This window comes from Oryctolagus cuniculus, chromosome 9 (genome assembly GCF_051225735.1).
Source record: "Oryctolagus cuniculus isolate XC-2025 breed Fujian yellow rabbit chromosome 9, ASM5122573v1, whole genome shotgun sequence".
NCBI lineage: Eukaryota > Metazoa > Chordata > Mammalia > Lagomorpha > Leporidae > Oryctolagus > Oryctolagus cuniculus.
In genome coordinates, this window is record NC_142875.1 from 68179208 (window position 1) to 68201018 (window position 21811).

At 44.2% G+C, this 21811-nt stretch overlaps 1 non-coding gene across 1 annotated transcript; it reads right to left on the reverse strand.

The window, feature by feature from the left end:
- Window positions 1-15607: 15607 nt before the first annotated feature.
- Window positions 15608-15739, reverse strand: LOC127487267 (small nucleolar RNA SNORA68). The gene has a single exon (XR_007913942.1). It is a non-coding gene; the product is annotated as a small nucleolar RNA SNORA68 (small nucleolar RNA).
- Between the last annotated feature and the right edge of the window lie 6072 nt (window positions 15740-21811).

Genomic DNA, 21811 nt, shown 5'->3' on the forward strand with positions numbered 1-21811 from the left:
GTACTATTTTCAAAAGGCAGTTGATTGTGCATCAAAAGACTCTATCATAACAGTAAAAAGGCAACTCACAGAATAGGAGAAAGTATTTGCAAACCATTGATCTTACAAAAGACTAATATCCATAATATATAGAAAACTCCTGAAATTCAATAACAACCAGAAAGCAAAATGATCAAAAATGAGGAAAGCATTTGAATAGATATTTCTTCAAAGAAGATATACAAGTGGCCAATAGGTACATGGAAAAAGCTCAACATCATCACAAAATGCAAATACCATAATGAGATACCACCTCACACCAATCAAGATGATTACCACCAAAAAATCCCCAAACAAACAGATAAAAAGTGTTGGTAGGGATGTGGAGAAATCATAACCCATGATAGGGATGTAAAATGGGATAGCCACAGTGAAAAAAAGCATTGGTTTTCCTCAAAAAGTTAAAATACAATTGCCATAGGCCGGCGCCGCGGCTCACTGGGCTAATCCTCCACCTAGCGGCACCGGCACACCAGGTTCTAGTCCCGGTTGGGGCGCCGGATTCTGTCCCGGTTGTCCCTCTTCCAGGCCAGCTCTCTGCTGTGGCCCGGGAGTGCAGTGGAGGATGGCCCAAGTGCTTGGGCCCTGCACCCCATGGGAGACCAGGAAAAGCACCTGGCTCCTGGCTCCTGCCACTGGATCAGCGCAGTGCGCCGGCCGCAGTGCGCTGGCCGCGGCGGCCATTGGAGGGTGAACCAATGGCAAAGGAAGACCTTTCTCTCTGTCTCTCTCTCTCACTGTCCACTCTGCCTGTCAAAAAAAAAAAATACAATTGCCATATGATCCTGCAATCCCACTTCTTGATATATACCCAACTGACTGAAAGCAGTGTCTAAACACGGAAGCAACTCCAGTGTCTGTCAATGGATGAACAGATAAGTAACATATAGAATATCTATCCAGTGGAACATTATTCAGCCTTCAAAAGGAAGGACATGCTACAACATGGATGGACCTCAAGGACATTTTGCTAGATGTCATAGATCAATCACAGAAAGACAAAAACTGCATAATAAGGACTTAGAGGAATCAAAATAATAGTGACAGAAAGTAGAAGCATAATTTCTAGGGATTAGATGAAGGATGTTACTATTTAATGACTATTGAGTTTCAGTTTTTGAAAATGAAGAGTTGGGGAGATGGATGGTGGTGAGAGCTACATGAGATTGTGAATGAACTTCATTCCACTAAACTGCACTTAAGAATGGTTAAGACTACAGATTTTGTTCAGTATATTTGATTTAGCACAAAAACTCAGTTGAGCATTTTAATTAATTAATTAACTAATTAATAATAAGAGAGGCACAGAGAAAAATGCCTACAACAGCTGTGGGACAAAAGCAGGAGCTGGGAACACCATGAAGTCTCCCATGTGAGTGACAGGAATCCACCTACTTGAGCCATCACAGCCTTGTCTTCCATGGTCCCTCTCAGCAGGAGGCAAGAACCAGAAGCCAGGGCCTTGAACCTAACACAGACACTCAGACAGGAGATGCAGCTATCCCACCTGCTGTCTTCACGGCTAGGCTAACTACCTGCCCCTGAGTAGTTTTGTACAAGTCTATTTCTCAATTCTTTATTCAGTTCCACTGATCTATATTTTTTACCCATTTGCCAATATCACACTGTCTTGATTACTGCAGTATGTCTAAAAATTGAGTAGAGGTGGCGTGGGCATTTGGTGCAATGATTAAGACGCCAGTCAGGACACCTACATCCCACATTGAGTGCCTGGGGTCAAGTCCTGGCTCTGGCCCCTGATTCCAGCTTCCTGCTAATGCAAATCCTTGGGGCCAACAGGTGATGCCTTAAGTAGTTGGGTCCCTGCTACCCATGTGGTAGTCTTGTATTGGGTTCCCAGCTCCCAGGCATTTGGGAAGTGAGCCAGCAAATGGGAGGTCTCTCTGTCTGTATCTCTCTGTCTCTCTGCCTCTTAAATAAAATAAATAAAAAATTTAAAATCTGTTTTAAAAATTTTGCATAGAGTGATTCTTTTCACTTTATTATTTTTCAAAATTATTTTAGCCATTTTAAGTCCTTTACTTTTCCCAAATGAATTTTAGAATAAACTTGTTGATTGCAATTTTAAAAATCTTGCTGGGATTTTGAGAGGAGTTGCATTCGACCCATAAATCAGATGACTTAGTAAGAATTGACATCTTAGGGCTGGCGCTGTGACTTAGTGGATAAAACCACCACCTGTAGTGCCAGCATCCCATATGGGCACTGCTTCTAGTCCTGTCTGCTCCTTTTCTGATCCAGTTCTCTGCCATGACCTGGGAAATCAGTAGAAGATGGCCCAAGTCCTTGGGCTCCTGCACCCACATGGGAGACCCAGAAGAAGCTCCTGGCTCCTGGCTTCAAATCGGCGCAGTTCCGAAGACTGACCTCTCTCTCTTTGCTTCTGCTGCTCTGTAACTCTGTCTTTCAAATAAATAATCCTTAAAAAAATTGAAATATTTATTATGCTGAGTCTTCTGATTCATGAGCATGTGACTCCCAATTTATTTAGATATTCTTTAATTTCTTTCATCAGCATTTTGTAGATTCCAGCATACATGGGTACTTCAAAAAGCCCATGGAAAATGAAATTAAAAAATAAGCTTGTTTTGGTGCAAAAACTTTTCTAAATCCATGCATAGTTTTTTCATAATATGTGTTTCCTATTAACTTTTTGAAGATTCCTCATACAAATCCTGTACATATTTTATTTTCCTTTGAAAAAAATTCAGCAATTTTTAAATCATTGAGATAGAAAGAGGTTTCAAAATGGAACCATATATGAAAAGAAAATGCCACATAGTTATCTTTCCTTCACCCCTTCACCCCAGGGAAGTAAAAAGAGAAAGTTAGGGCTTCCAAGAGTGAAGCCTGACAGCGTCATGCTCTAGGCAGCAAGAGACTTTCCAGGAGCAGGAAGCCCCGTGTGGGTGGAGGGTCCCTGAGAGGGGTGTAAGGTAACCCAGATGGCCTTTGCCAACTTCATAGTGCTGCCAAGAAGCACCCAGGGCCCCAGCCAGCTCAGAAGGAGGCACAAGATCCACAAACCCTTTTATTAAGAAGGCTGTGGGTGAGTTTTCCATCTAACTACAGGAAGATAATCAACTCTCATTTGAAATTACTCAAGAAGTAGAGATTCAGTTCTAAAAAGTGTGCTCATGGCAGCCTGCTCAGATATCACATCCTGTGTGCTAATGCACTCTTCTTAATCAGCTCAGAGTGTCTCTGCTTAGGCCAAACAGATGTGGTGTGAGCAAAGACAGAGAATTCAATTACTTCTATTTTCCCAATCAAAAAGTCAGCAGGATGTGTCTTCTAGTTAAGTCTATCACGGTCATTTCCACACAGGTCATTTTGCCTCTTACACCTGTTGCAAATATAAAAGAAAAACTGAACTCAACTATTAAGAATGTTTGTCTTAAGTTCTCATATTTTGCATGATATAACAGAGAGACCTATATCAGAATTCAGAAAAACCAACATGAAAATGCAATAGCCATGAAGAATGAGACAAATCAAATTATATTATACCTGAAAGAAATAGTGTTTTGTTTTTAAGGAAAATAAGATCTTTCTCTGGAGGGATATAATTTTTGGCTCTTTTGCCACAAACAAATGACTGAGAAACAATAGCATTTTATTATTGCACAAAGCAATTCCTGAAGAGAAGGAAATGATGAGTGTGTCATGTTAGGCTTTTGCTCAGGCTTATGGAATACATTGAAAACCACCAAGGCAAACATCTATCCAAACTGTATTAAAAAACCTATAGACAGGTGGAGCTGACTCCAAGGCCAAAAAGTGTAAAATAATGCACAGCAAAATGTTGATCCATGAGCCTAAATTACAAACTTAATCAGAAATTAATTTAATACAAATTAGTTGCTCTGGCCACTTGAGACTACTTGAAAAGATCCAGAATTAGCACTAGAAGAAGGAACATATACAACAGCCTGCTGTGTCTCCAGCTGGGTATATGGAGTGAGACCCTAGAGAAAGACCCAGTGGGATTTCATTGAGGAGGAGGAGTGAGCCAGAACTAGTGTGTCCAGTGACTTTCCTGCTTCCATATGGGCTTCCTCATATCTTCAGGAAGTGGCTAGGAAGGAATCTATTTCCCAAATAGATGCTGCGAATATCTCAGTAATTTGAAGAAAAATGGTACCTAAATAAATGGTGCTTTCGTCATGGTTGGAGGGATGACAGGGGGTCAGAAAAGAGAGCCGTTACTGACCAGCGAGAGCAAACTCTAAACAGAGCTGAACTTGGCCAAGCTTCTTCCCAGTGCTGTATGCTTGCCCACTCATTAATCCTAAGAACAACCCCAAGAAGTCATTGCTATGATGGTGTCACTTTACAGGTGAAAAAAAAATGAGGCAGAAAGATCTTGAGTAAGTGATTCAATATCATCCAAATTAGCCAATGGCAGAACTGGAATCCATGTTCTTAAGCTCTTAACTAACTTAAAGAGGCTTAAAAGGAAGTTGTGTGTCAGGTGGAGAATAGGAATTTGGTGCTCCTACCTTCCACAACAAGGTGCCATAGCAATTCTCCCTGTTAGGGATTTGGAAAGTGGCCCCTGCCATTGCCTAGGAGTCTGGGAGACTGCCCTTGCCAGATCTTGTCACAAGGACCTAAGTAATGGATGAGATCTCTGGGACAGAACTTCTCTGTGTGGAAAGAAAGACCCCGAGAGGGGAAATGTGATGAGAAGACATAAGAAAATGCTGAAGCAGCAGCAGACTGGGACTCAGGAAGCTCTGCAACAACCTTTTCAACCAGAACTACATGGTTACACTTGAGAAATCCAACAACAAAGTCTAAAGTGTCTCCAAGAGCCCCAACAAAGGGACCCAGTTAGACTACCAGTAAGCAGAAGAGACAAAAGTGATCAGGCAATGGCCCAATCATTGTGGGAAGCCAAGCCCAGGTACCATAAATCCACTGCATAAGCATACTTTACTTTCTTTGTGGCTCATGCATCATTTGGTAAAATGGCTTTGCCCATGAAACATGTGGAGAATAGAGTTGTGCTGGAGACCATTAAAGGGGTGGTCCCTTAGGGATACAAAGGGAAAGGTGGTCTTCCCAATGTGCCTCACTTCAGAAAAGAGCCCCATTGCCTTCCTACCATCTCTGGAAGGTACCACCAGCACCCAGGGAGCCTTCTCTTCCATCTATTCCATTACTGTGGTTTCCTTGTTCTCTGGGGTTATGTTTAACAGGAAAATAAGATTCTTCCTACCAAATTTTGGCTTGAGGTTGCACCAGATTGAAAGATGTGGCACCATGATATTCTGACCATGCAACACTGATCAGTGCACCAGCACAAGCATGGCCAAGGCTGTAGCTTGCAAGGAGCATCTTTGCCAGGCTTCCCACTGGGGGCCAGGAAGATGCCTTCCACCCCAACCTCCCTCTCAGAACCTCTCCTGTGTAAAGCAGTTCTCCTTTCAGAACTGGGGAGCCAGCATCCTGGTGTCCAAACAAGACAAAAGTCAGCACCCAAATGCTGCAACTCCTTGACCCCTCCCTGCAACTACACAGTCACAAGACAGCTTTCCCAGGACCCAGTGCCCACCTGGGACCTCTGGTCACCTGCACCTGTTGCTTTATTCTGCCTAAAGTGTCCTTCTCTGCCCTACTCCTTCCTTGGACTGTCTAATCCACATTCATCCCATAGACATTCCCTTGGCAACCTCCAGAAAGTCAACCTTCACCACTCCAAGGTTGCAACGAAAACCGCTGTCTAAATAGCCCCTTGGCATCTTGTGCTCATTCCTCTATAGAATTTGTTGAGCTGTATGAAGATTTCTTTTTTACTTTTCTTCCTCCTCCCATCAGATTATAAGTTCCATGAAGGAAAGGACTGTGACTGGATCATGACTTAACCTTGGGCCTCAACAAATGTTTGCGGGATGAACTGGTGCTGGGATGGAGCAGGTGAACAGAAGCAATGAACATTGCCCAGGAGAGGAGTGGTCAAGAGCACAGCTATTGATATCAGACAGCTGTGTTACAATTCCAGCCCTTTGCGCCCAAGTGATATTAGACCAACCTAAGCCTTAAATCTCTCATTCAGGAACTAAAAGCCACCTCAATGATGTCAACTGATAATATTCATTGGTTTTGTTATCAGTCTAGGACCTACCTGAGGATTGCAGTGAGAATTAGATGAGCTATTCTAAGCACTTACAATAGAATTTAGCACATTCTAAAGGTTGGGCAATATTACTAATGCCTCTTCCTCTTGGCTAGTGCCAGTCCTAGGGCACATCTGGAAGAGAAAAATCATTAATATGTTGAGAAAATCCCAATATTTCTATTTGATGAAAATGAAATGAACTTGTTTGTCAAAGGCAGCCTGTGGCCAGTTGTCTCTCACAGGGACGAGTGAGTATCGCACTGTCATCTGCAATGACGCACAGCGGCACGGGCTCGGTTCCCAGGGTGCTTTCCAGCTGTTTCTCAAGACCCTGTGTTACTCATCACAAAACTTGCCATTAGGTGGCAGCTGAGCCAGGGCCCCTCCAGGAAGAGGGCGACCTGACCCTTGAAGGCGGAGCAGCCGCCGGAGGCCACTCACAGCTGAGAACAAGTAGCTGACTCACACCGCCACCGGAGCCTTAGCCTGGGAAATGACAGGGGCTTACTTGAACTGCGTGCAAAACAGAGCATTCCTGTGCGGGGGGAGTACTGCAGACCCAGCAGACCCGGCAAACCCGGGGGCCCTCCTCCCAGGGAGAAAGGAATTAGGCTGGTTGACAAATGAAGACAAGAAGGCTTATAAACTATCCTAGGCACTTGTAATAAATTTGATCCCAAGATAATTAAGTGACATTGCCAGAAGCCTCATCTACTCGTGTATCTTCGCTGCTTAAAAGCCTTCAAGGACCCCTGTTGAATTTTTTTCAAACAATGTGTGTGGGGGTTAAGATTGGTGTCAGATTCCCCACTGGAGCATAATAACAAAAATTCAATATACCTCCTCTTTTCCTAATACCAACTGCAGAAAAATCAAGCTTGGTGGAATCTATTCTAATGGTGACAGAGAGGATAGAGGGAAAAGGCATTGATAGGGCACAGGTTTTTAAAGAGTGTTTAGAAACATGGGCATAATTATAACAATAACAATAGCATAGTTATCATTTATGATCATTAATACTTCTTAGGCACTAAATATGCACAGGGCTATGCTGCCTTCCTTGTTTTGCCTCATTTAGTCCTTATAACCATCCCACAAGACAGGAATTATTAATACTCCCACTTGACAAATAGGGAAACTGAGGCTTAGAAAGATGAAATAATTTGCTGCAAGGCACACAGCTGGAATCCAGAGACAGGAATCAAGACTCTGCTGTCTGTCCCTGCAGCTGCCAGGAGGAGATCCAGGGTGCATGGCAGGGCTCCCGAATGCTCTGGAGGGTTCTTTCCCACCTCCTTTCCACCCAACTGCACCCAGACCTCTCTGTGAACTAAACCGGCAGTGTCTGGGGTGGGGTTGCATGTACAGGAGCTGGGTTGCCAGCTGAGGATACACAGAAGGTAGGAAGGAATGAAAGACACACAGCTCATCAGACAGGTGCTTGTTGCCAGGCCTCCCTGGCTGCGTACCCATCAAGACATTTGCGGTCCCAACAAGGAACTTCCAAATTTGGAAACTCCCAGCCCAAACAGTCTTCAACCCAAAGTTGCTGAAATACAAGTGCCACCTGCCTGGAGGTGGTGGGCACTCTCCCTTCTCCACCTTCCTTCTTTCAAGGGCACGACCCCACGTTCACCATGCTCTCTCACACTCTCAGACGTGGCACGGGTCCTTGTGGCCAATGGTTGTCATGGCAAATTTACCCTCCACACACAGCTCAGACGCTGTCCCTGCTTCAGGACCCTGCTGGCCAGTGTGGGAGTTCCAGAGCTTTCTTCACTCCCAGGGGATTCTGGAGTGCTCCCCAAATGGAGGGATTATCGAATACTCTGCTCTCAGGCTGGTGGAACATCTTAGACCCTAACATGTTTCCCCTTGGAAAGCAGGAGCAGGCACTGTGCACGGCCAGTTCTCGGCTCCAGGTCATAGCCCTTTAGAGCTGGGACTTGAGCATCTAGGTTTGTAGTCAGGACAAAGCCTGGGAAACACGCTCTGGCACTGAGGTGGTTAAAGAAGTCTGGAGGAGCTGGCACTGTGGTGCAACGGGTTAACGCTCTGGCCTGAAGTGCCAGCATCCCATATGGGCACTGGTTCTAGTCCCGGCTACTCCTCTTCCGATCCAGCTCTCTGCTTTGGCCTGGGAAAGCAATGGAAGATGGCCCAAGTACTTGGGCCCCTGCACCGGAGTGGGAGATCTGGAAGAAGCTCCTGGCTCCTGGCTTCGGATCAGTACAGCTCCGGCCCTTGCGGCCAATTGGGGAGTGAACCGTCAGATGGAAGATCTCTCTCTCTCTCTCTCTCTCGCTCTCGCTCTCGCTCTCCCCCTGCCTCTCCTCTCTGTGTAACTCTGACTTTTGAATAAATAAATAAATCTTTAAAAAAAAAGAAGTCTGGAAACACCACCCATGAGCCTTCCTCAAGCACCTATGGGTGCTTGAAGTGAGGAGCCTGGGGGTTGCGAGGATGCAGGGGAGCAGTCCTGCCCACCTCCGCGGTGGCTCCCCGGGTTTTCCCTGGAAGGTCTCTGCCCACGGGCTGCGCAGGTTAATCATAGTGAACCTCTGGTTCCTTTGTATTCCTTTAGCTGTCTGACTGCAGGGCTTGAGCTGGGATCCACTCTCCTAAATCCCTCACAGATACAGATGCACACAGCTTTCAACCATACAGAGTGATGTGACTGTTTAGTGTCAGCTCAATGCTACAGTGTCATTTTAGTTTTTTTTCTTTGGGCACAAAACCACATCACTATCTTTTTTTCTTTTATAAGACTTATTTTATGTATTTGAAAGGTAGCATGGCAGAGAAGGAGAGGGAGAAAGAGGGGGGAGAAAGAGGGGAGAGAAAGAGAGGGAGAAGGAGAAGGAGAGGGAAGGGGGAGGGAGAGAGAGAGAAATTTTTCATCTGCTGATTTACTCCCTAAATAGCTGCAACAGCTGGGGCTGGGTGAGGCTGAAGACTGAAGTCAGGAGCCTGGAACTCTATTTGGGTCTCCTACACAGTGGCAGGGACCCAAGCACTTGGACCATCCTTTTCAGCTGCATAAGCAGGAAGCTGGATTGGAAGTGGAGCAGCAGGGACTTGAACCGGTGCTGGGATGTAGGATTGCAGCATCACGAGCAGCGGCCTAACCACTGGACCACAGTGCCCAGCCCTACCACCAGTGTGTTGTCTCGAAAGAAATACTTCAGAAACCAGGCTCCCCTGAGGTGCTACCCTGAGTTTAGAGAAAATTCCCATAAAATTTCATGCATCCCATAAAAGCATAATAAAATGCATATTCCTGGGCCTTGACTTGCCAAAAATTTCCAACCCATATTGTTAATATTTTCTGCATCTAGTAAAGCAGAGAGTAAGATAATAAACATCTGTTCTTCACCACCCAGCTTTGTCACATGTGAACATTTTGTAATATTGCTCCCAGGTTATTTTCTAAAGAAGTAAAGTACCATTTTGTTCCTAAACTGGAGAATTAAGCCCTGCACAACTGCAGGCTCCTGCGGAGAATTTGACAACCACATCCCCCTCTGTCTCCACTGTTTTGAATTTTGATGTTTATCATCGTCAATGCTTTTAAACATTAACTATATATGACGATCCACTAACATATAATATTGTTTTGAAGTATTTTAGTCGTATAGAAATGACATCTGACTACACTGATGCTTCTGTAAATTGCTTGTCTTCATTCAATAACATTTGTGAGATTTAAAAATACGCATAGAATGAGTTCATTTCAATGTCCAGAATGTAGGACCAGACCCTTACATTATCTGTGGTGGCTGATGGGTGTTTAATTGATCTCCATTTCTTCTCTGTAGAAACAATACCACAGACACGTCTACTTGTGGGTTTTGTTTTGTTTTGTTTTGTTTTGACACGCAGAGTGGACAGTGAGAGAGAGAGACAGAGAGAAAGGTCTTCCTTTTGCTGTTGGTTCACCCTCCAATGGCCGCTGTGGCTGGCGCGCTGCGGCCGATACACCGCGTCGATCCGATGGCAGGAGCCAGGTACTTATCCTGGTCTCCCATGGGGTGCAGGGCCCAAGCACTTGGGCCATCCTCCACTGCACTCCCTGGCCACAGCAGAGAGCTGGCCTGGAAGGGGGGGCAACCGGGACAGAATCTGGCGCCCCGACCGGGACTAGAACCTGGTGTGCCGGCGCCGCTAGGCGGAGGATTAGCCTAGTGAGCCGCGGCGCCAGCTAACTTGTGGGCTTTTGAAAAATGCTTTAGGGCCAGCGCGGTGGCGCAGCAGGTTAAGAGGCCACTTATAACACTGGTATCCCATACTGGAGTGTCAGTTCAAGTCTCAGCTGCTCTGCTTCCAGTCCAGTTCCCTGTTAATGTACCTGATAAGGTATCAGAAAATGGCCCAAGTACTTGGGTCCTTGCCACCTGCCACCCACATAGGAGACCCAGATGGAGTTCTGAGCTTCTGACTTGGGCCTGGCCCAGCCCTGGCTTGTTGCAGAGATGGAAGATCTCTCTCTAGCTCTCTCTCTCTCTCTCTCTCTCTCTCTGCCTCTGCCTCTCTCTATATCTATGACCCTACCTTTCAAATAAATAACTCTTTTTATATATAAAAAAAAGTCTTAAGAGATACTCAGTGGTTTGTAGAATTAGATAATTAGGCATTACCAAATTGTTCTCTAAAGTGGTTGGGTCAGTTTATATGGTCAATAACAATGGCAAAATTTTTACTTTCTGTGTCCTTGTGGCTTCTTCATGAGAAACATTTTAAATTGCCATAGTAGTAGAATGAGCACATGTGCATACTTCTTACAGACTCAACAGTTGTTAACATTCTATTACATTTACTTTCTCTTCCTCAAATTTCCTTGGCCTTTATTTTTCCATATTTCAACATGTATGCATATATTAAAATTTATATTACAATCTATGTGTCATCAGCCAGGACATTCTCCTACATGAGGTAACGCAATCACAACAATGAGAAATTGTACATTAATATGATTCTACTACTTATTTTACAGTCCAGATCCAAATTTCCCCATTGATCTAACAATGCCTTTTATAGTTTTCCTCCCCAGTTCAGAATCCAACCAGGGACTGAATAGTGCATTTAATTATCAAGTATCTTTAGTCTACTTTAATCTAGAAAATTCTTTCTTAAAAAATCTTTCATAACATTGACAATTTTCATCCTTGCCAAATCATGATAATGTCAGACATTTTAATCTCTGCCAGATGAATCAAGGTGAAATAACATCTCATTGTAGCTTTAATTTGCTTTTCCCTGATTAATAGTGAAGTTGAGAAATTTTTCATATGTGTATTGGCATTTTAAATTTCCTCTTTTTAAATTTGCCCTCAATATCCTTTGCCTGTTTTACTATTACATTATTTACTAATTTTTATGGATTTATGAGGGTTCTATATGTATTTTGGATACTAAACAATTGTCAGTTAATGACAATTTTAGCTATGATGTTTGACTCTGTTGTTGAGTGGAGGCTTTTAATTTAAGTATTCAAGTATTTTTCATTTTTCTCTTGATGACTTATGATATTTGCAAGAAATCTGTCTCCACTCCAAGGTCATAAGATATTATCACATGGATAAAGACCAGTTTAGATCTTTAATCCATTTGAAATTTATTTTTGTGCTATTAAGTGTTGGTGATCTAATTTCAACTTTTCCCTTGTGGAATGTCAGATGATTGTCTTTTTCCCAGTGATTTTTAGGGTTATCTCAGTCACATATTGAGTTTCCATGTATTAGCATTTTGCTCATTGCACTCAAGAGTGGAATTGATGGGTTACAGTTAATAGACATCTATGAGTCTACCAAATACTGCTTGCTGACACGTTTGTGTTGACTTTCACTGCCAGCACTGTGACAAAGTTCCATTTCTTCAAGCCCTCACCAACTCTTTTTTGGGGGAAAATTCCATTTTTTTAGATCTAACCCTAATCCAATATCACATTATGTTGGATTAGACACACCTTTGGGATAAGTGTTGTTATCTGGTAAGGGAGGTCTCCTCCCTGCGGCTTCCAAGAACACAGCCAGTCCTCCTGGGCCCAGCTGAGAATATTTGCAGCTCCAGGAGCTACAGGCTATCATTATAGGATCACAAGTGAAGCCAGCTTTAAGAGGAAGCAACTTTATGGATGGCAGAGCGGAAGCTTGGAATGAAACTCAGTAACATGACTGAGTTGCTGCTTCAAGCCTCACTTGGAACTAATCCTATATCTTGACTTCCCAGGAGCCCACACATTTGCTTTATTGTTTAGGTCAGCTTTAGATGGGGTTTATGCTATTGGTAATACAGAGTCTAACTATAGTACCTAAAAAATGGATTCTTGAGTGCCTGGTCTTCTTCAGGACATGTTGTTCTAAAATAAAGCAGATTCCAAGGTCCTTTACTAGATTCAATGTTGGTTCCCTAAATGGTGTGTCCACATGGAACTTGTGAATGTGGCATATGTTATTAAGTAATTAAGATGAGATATAGTGAATTAACCAAATGAGCCCTAAATCCAACAATGAGTGTCTTCTTAAGACACAGAATAGTGTAAGACATGGATGAGAGGAGAGAAAGACAAGGGGCCAGTGTTGTGGCATTGCAAGTTAAGCCACTGCCTGCAACAGTGGCATCCAAAATGGGTGCTGATGGAGTCCCCACTGCTACACTTCTGATCCAGCTCCCTGGTAATGTGCCTGAGAAAGCAGCAGAACATGGCCCAAGTGCTTGGACCCTTCTACCCATGTGGGAGACCCTGATGAAGCTCCTGGCTTCTGGCTTCTGCCTGGTTTCTCCAATATTTGCCCTCATTTTTTTTCAAATTTAATTATTTATTTGAAAGGCAGTGTTACAGAGAGGGACAAAGGGAGAAACAGAGACAGAGAGAGACCTTCCATCCACTCCCCAAATGGCTGCAATGGCCAGAGCTGGGCCGATCCAAAGCCAGAAACCAGGAGCTTCTTCAGGGTCTCTCATGTGGGTGCGGGGATCCAAGCACTTAGCACTTGGGCCATCTTCCACTGATTTCACAGTCCTTAGCAGAGAGCTGGATCAGAGGAGGAGCAGCTGGGACTAGAATCAGTGTCCATAGGGGATGCTGGTGCTGCAGGCAGAGGCTTAGCCCACTATGTCACAGCGCTAGCCCCCATAATCAGGTTTTGAAATATTTTCTAGGTCCTTTTCACTCCTTTCTATCAAAATTCAAGCCAAAACAGAGTAATACAATCTGTTAGCAGCAGGCGACTTTTGTCATCTGTCTCCAAAAGATGAGCTGGATCTATTCAATCCTTCTCACAAGAACTTGTACTTGGGAAATCAAGAGCATTAAATGGTTAGGAACACGAGACAGCATTCAAGACTTGAGTAACAATCAGGGCATCTCCCAACGAAAGAGTTAGAGACAGCCACAGTCATCATACAGCCACTGGTGGCACATCTAGAGTCACACTCACAGAACATTCTCACAGAACACTTAGTGATTGCTGGTCCCTGAAGTCCTGCAATGTAGTCGTAGCCCTGAAAGCCATGCTTTCTGGCATCTTTTGGTTCCAGTCGCTATAGATCTCTACCAGTGGTTGTCAAATTGGCTGTATATTACAATTGCTGATTCCAAGTTGCATCCCAGACTGATGAAATTGGAATTATGGACTGAGACCTAATTCAGAAAACTCCGGTGCAATTTTTCCAGTTCTCTAAAGAGCAAAGTGGTTAAATAGATGGCTAATTTCATGTGCTGTTTGAAGAGCTCTTTGCATGACAACGAGAATTATCTTATTTTTGTTCATCTCTCCTGCCCCATTCTTGTTGTGCTTCTATAAATCAGATGAGTCATCCTCAGCTATAACTGGGCTGGAGCTCCTTTAAAATAACTCAGCAAAAACTGTGCATTTTTCCTTCCGGTCTGTCATCTTACTGGTTTCAGCCTGCTCATTTTCCACCATGTTTTTGTTCCTCTGCCTGTATGTAAACTCCGCCTGCAGTAGCAGCTGGCAGATGCCTGTAGTTTATAAAAGAGTTCAAGGGACATAAGAACTACATCTGGGAATGGCTGCTTTTAATGGCAAACTGATCTGTGCTCTGGAATTTTCTTTATTAAACGGGCACGGAGGAACAGACTTCCATGCCCACGGGGTGACTTCCTTGAACATCTGCTGAAAGCATCATTGATCACTTTCCGTTCTTAGCAACATCCACCCACCAGCGCCTGAGCACAGCTTTTAGAAATGAGGTTAAATGATCTGGGTTCAGAGGAAAAAGTCTCTTACAATCAACAGTGACAAGGAGGACCTGTTTCTGGCCAGACAACACCGCTGTGATTTGCTCAGTTCCACTCTGTAAAGGAAAAAGAAAGCAAAGGATGCATCAAGGGTTCTCCAGGCAGACCTGTAGGCTGAGGTTCATTTATGGAGCTCCAAGTTCCAGTTTGCAATGGGTATGATGAAATTTTGGCTTCCTTAGTGAGTCCAATGCATGGAGATTTGAACTGGGATGCCGGCCACAGGAGAGACTGTGAGCATTCTGGGCCAGGTGTTCTACAGGAGAAAGAGAAGCATTCACTATTGTCAGCTGACTCTGTCCTCTTTCCATCATTGCTTTTACACCTGCTCTTCTGCTCCGCCCAGGAAACTCATCCTCATCCTTCAAGACACAGCCCAGGTGGCTGTTCTGCGCGGTAGTCTGACTTCCCACGCTGGGAGCTCAGAGCCCCAGACCTAACGCTGCGACTGTGCTTCTCCTTCTCTTGAGTTCTCTTAGCCACAGCCTAAGCAATAGTTTGATTATGGTTTGTCCCCTCAGAAACTCACTCTGAGATCTAGTTGCCATTGTGGCGGTGATGGGAGGTGGGGCCATTAAGAGTGATTTGTTCGTTAAGAGGGATTAATTCCTCCGTCATGGGACTGGAGGGATTACTGCAAGAGCATGTTATTAGAAAGCAAGGTGCTCCCTGCATATTGTCTCTTTCGCACATGTCTGCCTTTCCTATCATCATGAGTAGAAGCTTCACAGGGTCCTTGCCAGATACAGGTACCCAGTCTTGAACTTCCAGCCTCCAGAACTATGAGCTAAAGAAATGTATTTATTTTATAAACTACTCAGCTCAGATATTCTGCTAAATTCACAGCAACAGAAAAGGGATGGAGGGGAGGTGACCAGCGTTGTGGCACAGCCTGTTAAGATGCTGAGTGACATCTCATATGGGGCACCAATTTGAGTCCCAGCTGTGCTCCATTTTCTTTCTTTCTTTCTCTCTTTCTTTCTCTCTTTCTTCCTTCCTTCCTTCCTTCCTTCCTTCCTTCCTTCCTTCCTTCCTTCCTTCCTTCCTTCCTTCCTTTCTATTTTTGTTTTTATTTTTCTGGGGGGGGCGGGGGGCGGGGTGAGGCGCGGGCTCGACCCGGGGACCCAGGGGACCCAGGAGGACCCCCCTACCCTGCCCGCATGTGTGCGGCCTCCACATTCACTCCTAGGGGCACCCGCAGCCCCCCGGAGGTGACGACGCCCCCGCTGCTGTGCGCACGGCGCTTGGAGCCACGGCCATAGTGCGCGGCGGCTCTGAGGTTTGGGTGCGCATCTTTCTTTCTCTCTCTCTCTCTCTTTCTCTCTTTCTCTCTCTTTCTTTCAGATTTATTTATTTATTTGAAAGGCAGAGTTACAGAAAAGCAAAGGCAGAGAGAGAGAGAGAGACTTCTTCCACCTGCTGTTCGCTCCCCAGATGGCCACAATAGCTGGAGCTGCACTGATCTGAAACCAGGAGCCAGGAGATTCTTCCTGGTCTCCCACATGGATGCAGGGGCCCAAGGACTTGGGCCATCTTCTACTGCTTTCCCAGGCCACAGCAGAAAGCTGCATTGGAAGTGGAGCTGTCAGGACTCAAACCAGTGCCCATATGGGATGCTGGCACTGCAGGAGGTGGCTTTACGTGCTATGCCACGGCGACGGCCCCTGTGGCTGCTCCGATTTTGATCCAGCTCCCTGTTAATGCACCTGGGAAAGCAGCAGAGGGTGGTGCAAGTCTTGTGGCCCTTCCACTCTTGTGGGAGATTTGGGTGGAGTTCCAGGATCCTGGCTTCCCCCTGGCCCAGCCCAGACCATTGTAGCCATTTAGCAACTGAACCAGCAGATAGAAGATCTCTCTGAATCTCTCCCTCGCTCTCTGTAACTTTACTTCAAATGAATAAATAAAACTTATAGAAAAGAAGAAAATTGATGAAGAGCCTATCCTTCTCTAGACTAAGACACCTTGAAGGTGGAACTGTCTCTGTAATGTGTCTCTCTCTACTCATTGCCTAAGAAGTGCCTGTTGGCACACAACTGATGTTCAATGGACAGATGGTGAATGATGCAGGTTGTGTCAGTGACACCAGGAGGGTAGATTGGAATGAACATGACTTAAGGATCTTGTATATATATAAGGTTCTTGTCCAGTGCTTACACACACTATCTCATTAAATCTTAATGACCTTATCAGGTAAATATAAACCTGAGTATTGAAGCTCTGAAATAAGGGTCTTCCCCAGCTAAAAAGAGATGGGTCCCTTTGACTCTGAATCGCTTTCTCTTTCCATTCTGTGACAGCCTGAGTTACCATAAAACTTCCTTTAAAATGGGCCCACGTAGGAGCCAGCATCATGGCACAGTAGGTTAAGCCACCACTTGTGATGCCAACATACCAAATCAGAGCACCAGTTCAAATCTCAGCCACTCTGCCTGGAAGACCAGGATGCAGCTCCTGGCCCAGACTTGGCCATTGTGGCCATTTGGGGAATGAGCCAGCAGATGGATGAGGTATCTGTGTGTGTCTCTCTCCTCCCTGCCTTCTCTGTGTCATCCTGCCTTTCAAATAGATAAATATTATGGGAAAAAAATAGGTGCCAGATATTCCTTTTCCTTAAATAGAACAAGCCTACAAGGACAAGTCCCTTCATTTAACAATTTCTCCTCTGAAGATGTTATTTTTAGTATCATATGCAAATCTTTGAAGAGTGTAGGTAGTCTCAAGTGCATAGGGAAGTGATTCTTTTAGGGAAAAAATGAGCTGACGCAAGCTTTATTCAGTACTATCATGAGATGACAAGCATAACACGCTTTCCTGAGATGGGAGTTTGCTTCCCAGTGGAATCCTTTCCGGGAGCCAGTGTAGATATGCAGCCCGGGGTGTGTTGCCACACACATCCCATAGCAGTAACCACAGAATGATTGGCACCCTGCAAAGACTGTAACACAATGGTTCTGTTTACAGAAAAACTTACAGTTTACTGGAGGAGGAGGGGAAGGGGAACGGGATACAAAGTAGTCATAGTAAGCCTGGTCGTCAGCCCTACATCTGCACTTAGCAAGTGCCAGAGACTGCAAGATAGTGCGAGCCTCAACGCCTTGATTCTCTGCAAGAATTCTGGACACCAACACTGCTCTTGTCCTCATCTTGCAGGTGAAGAAGAGAGTTTAAGTGACTCAGGGGGTTAAGTGTCTTCTCTTGGATCCACTGTTTGTAAGTAGATCTCTTGCAGTCCTGGCTGAGTCCAAAACCTAAGCTTGCCACTAACCCCTGAAGACTGCAAGAATGGTGGAGGTGCCACCTGCCATGGGCGCCGTTAGGGATGCTTCGTCAGCATCCAATCTAAATGTGTACACCTTGGTGCCCACAAATCCCTCTTCCTGGCATTAATCCAAGAGAAATACTCCCACTTGTGCACAGGAGACTTATTTCCAGGACTGTTCGTGATGGCGGAAAACTGCAAATGATGTGTCAGTTGTTTATGTCCTTCGGAAGCAGAAGTCGCTTGAAGCAATTCTGCATATCGGCGCTGTGCGATAGGGTGTGGCCATCAAGCTCTCGGAGGTGCTCGGTGGCTGTGGTGGTAGCAGGTGGGGTGGAACAATACAGTAAAATACTGAAACCCACATCATGAAGGACAGAGAGAAGGAAGCTGTGCAACAGGAGATCTTGACCTCATATGAGTCCTGGTATTTCTATCATCCTCCTTGGGGTGCCACTCCTCTATCCAACATCATGGATGACAGGGAATAAAAAAGAGCATCTATGTGTTGCTATTGTAAATGGAATTATTTATGATTTATTTTCAGGTTATTTCTTGCATATAGAAATGCAACTGGGTTTCTTGGTGATAATACTCAACAAACTAGGAAAGAGGAAAATTACCACAATATATAAAAGCTAAATATGAAAAGTCCACAGCTAACTTCATAGTCAATTGGAAAAGATTGAACTCTTTCATTTAAGATCAGAAACAAAGCAAAGATTCCCACTCTCACCTTTATTAGTCAACATAATTCTGGATGTTTTAGCCACACCAATTAGAAAAATCTTTTTAAAAAAGGCATATGAACTGGATAGGAAGAAGTAAAATATCTCTGTTCACAAATGATATGGTCTTAAAACCCTTTTTTCCACCAAAAAAGAAAATCCTATTATAGCTAATAAATTAGTCAGTGAAGTGGCAGGATACAAACTCAAAACACATTGGAACTGAACCATTTGGAATGATGAACTCATGATACGTAGTCTGGGCAGAAGCACCAAAACCTGCTCTGAATTCAGTGCTGCCATGCCTCATGGGAAAACGAGATTGTTCTAGTGCCAACAGGCGCAGCTTGGTCAAATCTGTCTGTGGAGTGGCATACTTCCCTTGAATGGGACAGGCCTGACACTGCAAAGATGACCAGAGACCTGGACAGCTCTGGAGTAGGGCATGGCCAAACCCTTTGGCAGAGACTGGGAGAGAGTCTTCAACATGACCCCATAGAGCTGTCTGAAACAATCACAGCAAGCAAATGGTTGTAACCTCCCTCAGTGTCTGTTTACCTAGGAAAACCTTCATTTCTCCTGTGTTTTTGAACAGCTTTACCAAATATTACTAATTTTATTTGGCTCATTTTCTCTTTCCATACGTCTAGCTGCCAGATTTCTGCTACTGAATAGGAGGTCCCCTGTACTTGATGAGTCACTTTACTCTGACTGCTTTCAGGATTCTCTCTTTTTTACTTTTGATAATTTGATTATGACATTTGTCTAGATTTCTCTGGGGTTACCCTAGTTGGAGTTCCCTGATCTTCTTGAATTTGTCCATTTCTTTCATCATATTTGGGAAATCAAGGGGCCATTGTTTCTAAAAGTATGTTTCTGCACCTTTTCTGGTTTTTTCTCTTTCTGGAACTCCTATAAAGCAAATTTTAATCTACTTGATGGAGTCCCAAAAGTTCCTTAAGCTCTTAAATGTTCTTTTTTTCATTTTTGCTCCTCTGGCTTAATAATTTCAAAAGCCTTGTCTTTGATTTTGATGATTGTTCCTCCTGCTTTGTCAGGTCTACTGCTGAGACCACTGGTGAATTTTTCAGTTCAGTTATTGCATTCTTCAGTTCCAGAATTTCTATTTTGCTCTTTTTAGTTTCTCTTTTTTGGTATTTTCATTGTGTCCATGTATTAATTTCTTGATTTCATTTGGTTGTCCATTTTATTCTTTTTATTCATTAAGGGTCCTTGTAATAGCAATTTTGAATTCTTTGGAAATTTACATATTTCTGTTTCTTTTGGTTTCCATGTCTAGAAATTTAACATTTTCTTTTAAATGTGTTATGATTCCTTGGTTTGTTTTTTGTTTTGTTTTGTTTTGTTTTGTTTGTTTTGTTTTGCACATCTTGTCCATTTGGTGCTGGGATTTTGGCATTTAAAGAATTACACAACTCCCCCAGAATTTCATAACACAGGACTTTCTCCAGCCTGCCCAGCTAGAAATTGTGGAAACCTCTGTGGCTTTTCCTGGGTATGTGTCTTTTCTGGGCTTACCTATTTGAAGAAGTTTGCCACTTTCCACTCAGGAGCTCCCCCTGGGTGTTTGTCTGGGATAAGACGGCCTCACTGGTGCTGTAGTAAATAATAGTACTGGAGCTCCACCCAGTGTCTCTGTATGGTACTGCAGGTTTGGTGCATGGTTGATTTAATCATCTTTGTTCCCAGAACCACAACCTGTTTAAATGTGGCTTCGTGATCACGTGAGATGCACGAGATTTTTAATTGGCTTCTGGATTTCTCTAAGGGGCCTTTGGTCCATTTATCGTTAAATCTATATCTCCCTGAGGGGAGAAGGACCTATGATTTCCTTCCTTGCCATCATGGTGCTATCACTCCTCTGATTTCTACAATCAATAACACAATATTTTGCATTTTGCAAATACTCCAATTTTTCTTTTAATTCATTTTAAACTGTATATTTTTAATTGACACATGAAATTGTACATTTATGGGGTACTATGTGATGCTTTGATACATGTATACATTGTATAATGTTCAAATCAGAGTAAACATATATCTCCTCAAACATTTATCATTTCTTTATGGCATAAATATTCCAAATCCTTTATACTCACTTTTTAAAAACAAGAATATATGTTACACTATCATTATCTATAGTAACAGTACTGTGCAATAGAACATGAGAATTTCTTACTCTTATCTAACCATAACTTGGTACCTCTTTTTTTTTTTTTTTTTTTTTTTTTTTTTTTTTTTTTTGACAGGCAGAGTGGACAGTGAGAGAGAGAGACAGAGAGAAAGGTCTTCCTTTGCCGTTGGTTCACCCTCCAATGGCCGCCACTGCAGCCGGCGCGCTGCGGCCGGCGCACCGCGCTGATCCGATGGCAGGAGCCAGGAGCCAGGTGCTTTTCCTGGTCTCCCATGGGGTGCAGGGCCCAAGCACCTGGGCCATCCTCCACTGCACTCCCTGGCCACAGCAGAGGGCTGGCCTGGAAGAGGGGCAACCGGGACAGAATCCGGCGCCCCGACCGGGACTAGAACCCGGTGTGCCGGCGCCGCTAGGCGGAGGATTAGCCTAGTGAGCCGCGGCGCCGGCCTTTGGTACCTCTTAATTGGCCTTTCCTCATCTCTCTATCCTCATTCCACTGCTCTTGCTAATGGAGAGCATTATTTTACTCTTAATTTTAAAAAAAAAGAAATACACAAATACCCCTTTCTCATGGGTCTAGTCTTCCATCACCTTTGCTGTCAATAGTACTGAATTTGATCTCTTTAAACCGCTCATTTTCAGGACAATAAGGTGCATTCTGCTCTGTTTCCCTCTCATTCTCCACATCTGAAATCATTTTGTTTCTATTGAGGGCAACTTGATCCTCTCCTCCTACTCTTCACCCCCACACCAGAAGATCAGCCTGTTAGGACTGAGGGACAGGAAATTCTTATGTGCCCAACTTCACTGCACACAAAGGCCTGTAGAGGTGGTGGGAGGTCATGCTTGGAGCAGAGGCACAGTCTGCACTGTGTCAGTTCCCCCACAAGGCACTATGTAGTGCTGTCCAGTTGAGCTCCTGAGTCCTAGCTAAGAGTTCACCCAAGAGTCAGTCAACAGATCAAACAGATGGGAGAGGGTGGGAGCTGTGGTGACTGCAAACCTCCCTCCTCCCACAGAGCCCTCTTCTGCTTTCAGCTAAGGTCAGCAGGCCAGATCCATGCAGTCTGAAAGCTCATGCCTGGTTGACCATAATTAGTCTGACCTTTCTGGACCACAATTCTAGTCCACAGTAGGAAATGTTTTGTTCTTATGTGGTGTAATGATTAAGTTTATGTGTCAAGTTGTTTGGGCTATGGGATGCCAAGACAGCTGGTAAACT